This window comes from Aquila chrysaetos, chromosome 10 (assembly GCF_900496995.4).
Source record: "Aquila chrysaetos chrysaetos chromosome 10, bAquChr1.4, whole genome shotgun sequence".
Classification (NCBI taxonomy): Eukaryota; Metazoa; Chordata; class Aves; order Accipitriformes; family Accipitridae; genus Aquila; species Aquila chrysaetos.
This window is the reverse complement of record NC_044013.1, coordinates 4689590-4696813: the sequence shown is the minus strand read 5'-3', so window position 1 is coordinate 4696813 and position 7224 is coordinate 4689590.

Sequence of the window (7224 nt, the reverse complement as noted above, 5' to 3'; positions counted from 1 at the left end):
TAGAGTAACAGCTTATGACTGCATGCAGAAAGAATTCTCCTAAAGATCCAGTCTCCTGTTACAAAGAGCACAAGAATGGATTTTTGACTATGATGGGGAGTGCCATAGGTGATTACAAATAATGGTAAGCAAATATTAAACCACTGTCACAGTAAATTCAAGTGTAAAGAATCTGAGTATGAAATAATACCTAATGCAGATGAAGCTTGGTAAATATTTCTTCAAACATAATTTTAAGAAGTATGCAAAAATAAATAAAAAAAAAAAAAACCAAGAGCATCCTAATTTTTTTTATAAAGCTTGCTCTTAAAAATCATAGAAATCCTGTATTTTAACTTCCTCCCAGGAGAAGATAAAGATCCTGTTCTGGGCTGTGCCAGCACTGAACTGAGCGAATACTCCATGACTCCGTTAGCACAATGAAAAGCCAAACTAATAATTAGTTCGGGCATAGTACTAGCATAGCCATGTGACTTTTGGGTGGCTTGATGCATGGGCCGAGTCCTGTGAGAATACACCATACATCTAAATACAACATATAAACATTCCCAGAGACACCTAGCACTTTGTACCATTGTTTAATACGTTAGTGAAGGTGTAACATCCTTCAGCATCTACAGCTTATATTTATAGTTGGATATCTGGTTTTTACACCCCTTTACAGAAATGAAATGCATGTCATTATGGATTTATACACCTTCTTCCTAAATTTTGTCAGAGTTTACACACTGCCTAGCAATGCAGCGTGCAGGTGCTGCTGTAATATACAAATTGAATAAATAGGAGAATAATGGTATTAAGAATCAAAGACTTTTACTTTTGATTCACGTAATATTTTAACTGTAATTGTTTTTCTATGCAAATGCTACTGCTGGGAAGAGAGTTGTGGGAAAGCCCAGAAAAATCTATGCTATAATTTTAACTCTATATGCATTCTCAGCCACGAAAGTAATAAATGAATGTATTTTATTTATAAACTAATAACTATATGTGTACTTCTACATACATTTTTAAAAACTTCAGAAAAATGCAAAAGTTACTATTATTTAGAAATGTGGAAGAGCAAACACAGGAGTTTTGCCTCAGGGACAAGGAAGGCTGAGATTGTAAACTAGAATTGATGCCCTGGTGCTTAGCAAGCTGGCTGGTACATCAGCTCTGGGATCAGCTGTGGGACCAGGTGTGCTCGTCACTGGGGACACTATACAAGTGGGTTGTGGGACGCTCATCAAGGGATTTGGTGGAGCTGATCAAGCGGATGCCCTGGAGTAAAGCTGGAGGATGAGGGTAAGAAAATGTTGCTGAGGGCTGGGGTAAGGTTAGAGCATCCTCTGCTCTGAGGGGTTATAATTCAGGGTTAAAGTTTGATGCTGAGAGACAGGGCTATGAGGGAAGGCATGGCTTCTTATGGCTCTGAAAAGTTACTAGCGAATGGAAACATCACTTCTTTCTTCAAGGCCTCTGTTTTGTATCTTTTCATATCTATTACAAAGCCTGCTTCAAACTTCTGTTTTCTTTCTCTGTAACAATTATAAGCAGTCTGTATGACTAAGCTGATCCTTCTATTTTAGTTTACCATGTCATTAATTTTCAGGGAAAGGGAAACCAGAAACCAACAAATAAGTTCTTAATAATAATAATAATAAGCTTGACCTTATGAGGAGTAGAGCTTTTAAGATAAAGTCAGCTGAATTATTTGACTGAGTTATGAGTGGGCAGAGTTACAAGTGGGTATAACTTATCAGAGTTTAACCGGCACTTGATAGTTCCCATGAAAATTTACTGGACCGTATAACCTAAATTAGCACAGGGCTAGCCTGTCTCCTGAAAACAGGCTAAATGTAAGCAGCAGGTAGCATTGGATCTTGTTGTGCTGGGAGATGTCCCGTGAGGCACAGCAGGCTTGAATTTAAACTAGTGCATCTCATCCCTCTTCTAGGAGTAAATGTCAGCTTGTTGAATTTCTAGCCTGATATTAAACTAAAGAACTCCTGCCCCAAACCAGGGACTTAATATAAGAGAGCCAGGGAGATCAGACATAGGGGAATAAAACACGAAATTACACCCTTCTGATATAAACAATCTACAACACACTCTGAACGGGTGGTAGAAGCCTGAGGAAGAATAGTGCTGAAAGTGTGTCTCAGAGAAACCTAATCTGCAGTGCAAAGTGGTTTAAAAAAATAATCCCAATACTACCCCCACAGCCCTTGTTTGCAAAGGACAACAGAGCAGTGAACAGAGAGAAAAACATTTTCTCTTTAGACCATCAGCCTCAGCTGCACCTTGATATGGTGGCATTTTCTCAGTGTAACAAGATAAAAAAGGAGTTGTTCTGAGAGTGTCCAGAGAGCGCAGAGTTCAGAAGAAAAGAGAGCTTGAATAGCCTCTCAGAAAAGACAAAAGGAGATAAGTTGCTTCCTCTGCTTTTCTTCTTTGTATACAAGTCCACAGATAAGGTGGAAACCCAGATTCCTGGCACTGACCGTGCACAACCCTTGCCCAGTTATGTACCACGTCCCCCAGCTGGTGAATAAAAGCAAGCAAGTCACCTTTGTGCTTCTCTTTTTAACTACATTAATTGCCAATTGTTCATGTGATCATGTATAAGAAGTGTTTGAAGGAGAAAAGAAATAGAAGAGATTTTATGGGTCTTTCCCAGCTATACACTCTGTCTTTTCTAACTGCTGAAATCCACTTTTATTTTCCTTATGGACAAGGTTGGTCCTGACTGTAATGACAGCAAGAGAAATAGAAGCAGCTTATAAAAACTCTTGGAAAGTTGCTTGCTGATTCATGTGACAACAACTGGTGTCTGAAATGGAGCTAATTAATATTCTCATTATGATAATAATCTTCAACATTTCCCTTTATTTTTCCAGGCTCTTTTCCTTAGCTATCTGTCTCTGAGATAAGAAAATTATTATCAGTGTATCAGCCCAGATACATTTCAGGGGAAGAATGGCAAGAATTAATTCTGGTCTATCTGAGGAGAGTACAATTAGGAAGCCTTCATGATGAGACTAAATCTCCAGATTATTGAATCAGATATCCTCGATTCAGACTGCTCTGAAAACCTAATACTCCATTCACTTTCCAAAATGCACTTAGAAATAATCACCACTGTAAGGGGGAGGGGAAGCTACCTGTAAATGATCTGAGACAAAGCAATCATTTCAGAATCATAGAAGCTTGTTTACAAAGTTAAAGCTAAAATATATTTTATTGCCTTTTTGTAAATATTAATTTTATTGGTACAGTGTAATACTTCTGACATCTTATTTAAAAATTGGTGTCTTTGGGAAGTTATCTTTGACCCCTCATTTTTCACACTTATTTTGTGCTGCTTGGACCTATGATCAACACAATGATAGCTCTGAGAGAATAATTATAATAGATGATGCTGCCTGATTTTGTTTCACTGGAAACTCATTTGGGTAGCATTATCCAAGCTTTGACACATCAATGGCTTGTCATCTATTTTGCAAAGAATTCAGGGGGAAGAAAAAAAAAGGCAACTTCAGATTTGACTAATGCTTTCCACAAATATAAATGAATGTTACTCTGACTTCCAACTTGTCTTTGATTCTCCAGAACTGAATGAATTTTGTGTTCCCTGTCTTCTGGAGATCATGACTGTAATGAATACAAAGCATTAAAACATCCTGCTATCCAAAATTTGGGAAGGAAGCGGGGGGAAAGAAATAAACAAAATACCGCCCAGGCAGACTTTTCACCTGTGTCAAAGAATGGGAGTGCAACTTAAAAGGAGATAGGCATATCTTAGTGTCCTTTTCCTTCCTAGTCACTTTTTAACTTACCTCTGGAAAAAATGGTCATTGAATAATTCCATCTATGGTGCTTGGAATGCTCTCTAGGACCTTTTGAACACAAGGTCTTAATTTCTGGAGCCATGCTTAATAGATAACTCTAAACCTGATGGTTTAGTAGGCTTGAAATTAACCTCGGAGCAACAGAAAGAGTTGACACTCTTAGCAGATGAGTGATTATATTCACTTTGCACAGATTTGCTTGAAGTCTAATCCTCTGAACTGAAGTTGGAGCATTTCAGTAAGATCTGCCAGATGAGGGCTTGCTGGCATAAGATAGCACCAGAGCTATCTGAAAATCTGCTGAATGAAGTCCCAAGCCTGATGTATATTAAAAGAAAAACAAAACACATGCACCCCTTCTTTTGACTTAATAGACTCCACTGAAAACACATCACTGTACCACAGCCTTTCTCTTCTCCAAGTGTCAGCCAACTTTGTGGTTCACATTTCTTGCGTTGTTTCATGGTTCACGTCCTCTTTTTTAGCTTCAAGTTCCAGATTCAGGCAACCCCCAAAACACAACAAGCAGCTCACGAGGCAGGTGAGCTCTACCGGCCTTCCTCTGCTGGTTCCACTAAGAAGCTGAAATATTTTTCTGGCTTTCAAGCAACAAAGCAGCAAACGCACTCATTAGTTTCTGGTGAAATTATCAGCTCCGAAGCAGGGAGGTAAAAGAAGGCATCCACACAGCAAAGGTTATGGCAAAACTTTCACATGTGCTTTCCACACTTTAAGTCTGGAGGCAGAATTAAAGTTTTAGTGTTACAAGACTGTCTAGCCTATCTTCATGTTTACAATTGGGATGTCCTTTCAATTAATCTCTTTGCCTGTTAAAACCTTCAAGTTCATACCAGCATTTAAAATGTTTCAAGGCATAAATAACCTTTTCTGCAACTGACAAGCTACAGAAAAATTGCTAGAATGGCATTTTTATGTAACCTAGCGCAGAATTTATATCTGTAATCAAATATGCCCATATAAAGTTTGCTTTCATTTCCCAACCCAAATTCCTAGTGTTTGGGTTACTTCAGCTGAAAAAGTTACCTCTTAAATTATGTAAACAAGAGAATTCTCCTTAAATAATGGGATGTAGAGACTTTCTGAGGATGCTATACTGCATGACAAAGACTTTTCTATCATTTCATGAAACTGGTCACTGTTTTGCAGTTCAAGGAAGAAAATGTATGAACCAGGTACTCAAGAGGAGTGGAAGAAAGCTTTATTGCCAAACTGACTAGTTTTTAATGGCATGAGCTTTTAATTATCTTTCTTTTTTTTCTGTGTTTTTTTAATGAAAGATTTGCATGACATGAACTTCAGGAATTATTTTTTTTTTTCCTATATAGGTTAAATCTAGTACTAATTTTAGCTCTAATCTGCCACTAATCTTAACAATACATGTATTTAAAAATAAAATTGTTAAAATAATGTGCAAACACTTAAAAAATTATATAAATGTATTAACAGTGGGACTGTCAAGAAAAAGGGGCAGAGTGAGTGGCTGGACAAGCTCACATAGCCTGTTAAGTCCAAATACAAATCTCATGCTTTATCTCTGGGTAAATGCTGCTTAAGGCAAATGTATCATCCAAAGTGAAACTCCCTAGGGTATGACCCAATGATTACATCATTAAGGATGTCACTAACTAGCTGGGTTTGCTCCTGCTGCTGAGGCAGCTCCTGGCTGGAATAACCACCCACCTAGATCTGCTTTGTGGTGTAGGTGGGAAAACTGCCAGGATGCTCAGTGGTAAGAAAGTAATGAATGGGGAATAGAAGTGCTACATGTACAATCAACCTAATCCACAGGGAATAGAAAGAATAGAAAAAAGAAAAAAACCAAACCAAACAACTTCTGAGATGCTTCAAAACAGAATAATGAAGTTGTTAGATGACAAATTTCCTGGAGATGTTTCCGTACAATTGAGTCATAGCCTTCTACTCTGAACATGACTTTAATTCTTTAAATTTACTGAGAATGCACACTGGTCTAAGGAGTTATTTATATCCTTAGTAAAAAGAATTCCTTTTCTCTTTTTATTCCATGGATTATTTATCTGCTGTCTAATAATTCATCGAAGCTGGAAACTACCAGTGTTGATGGGAAATAGTCTAGTTTTTAAGACCTTTTTACGATGCCTATTTTTAATTCAACATTCTCAAAGAAATTTAAAATCTAATTCTTCTGGGCCTGTATCAGGTAAAACACCCTATACTCTTCTTTACCCTATACTCTTTCTTTTTCCTTCCTCCCCGCTATACACCTTATGCCCAAGGGTAACTTGAACATGCTTTTATCTATTTTTATCAGACTGGTCCATAGCTGAGCACTCTGACCACAATATTTGATTCTGGATAAAATTAACTTTAAGTCAAGTACTTGGAAGAGCAATTTTTCCAATATTACTTATAGTAGTTGGTAGAAGCTTTGTGCAGTAACAGGTGACTATTGTAAGTGACATGTGGTGACTATTAGGAAAAAATGAAAAAACTATTTTGAGATATTTTTTTCTTTGTGGGTTGGCTTTCCCCCAGGTATTTGTATGATCAAACCTGTCCTCTGAGAAAAACTTACGATAAAACTGAATTTGTCCAAAAAGCCTGGTTACAACTGAGCATTTGTGGAACTTTCATGGTGTACAGTCTAGCTAAGAAACTCACTAAATACAAAAAGATTTAACCCAGAATGAATTTAAGCTCATAAGAACAGAACAAAATATGTTTTAACAGTTAGTGCATAGTTTATCCCAGAAAGAGGGCAGATCCTAAGATCCCTAGCTATACAATAAAAGAAGTGGAAAAAAATCTGCCTCCATTCTTCATACCTCAGCACATGCACTTATATGGCCATGGAAAAAAGAAATTAAATTCAAATTCTGTAACCAGCCAATAAATCTTGCATTAGCCCTGTGGGAGCTGGGACTCTGTGGAGACCTCAGTGAGCCAGAAAGAAAAAGCTTTAACGTTTTCCATCATTTCCTAACCCACTTATCTTCCAACCCTCTCTGAGTGTTTCAAAGCCCTTGAGACAACATCAAGAACTTCTCCTGGTTTAGAGAATCACACTCATCCAATCGAGGAAGAGAAATTACATGAATGCAATTCTGTGATTAATCACAGCTGACCAGCAAAGATCCCATGCAGATCCAGAGTGCTGAACACTGTGATGATCAACAAGCAAAACACATTGGAGGGAGCAAATATCACAGAAGCCCAAAAAACAAATTTAAAGGACTCCAGATCTGCTCATGAATATTTCATGAACTGAAGATGAAGCTAAGTTTGACAAATTATTATTTTTCCATTTCTGATAATAAGCATTTTCATTTTCATGAGATTTTTATCCCTGAACTGTAATAAAGTATTTCTGTATCAAGAAATTTTGGGGAAT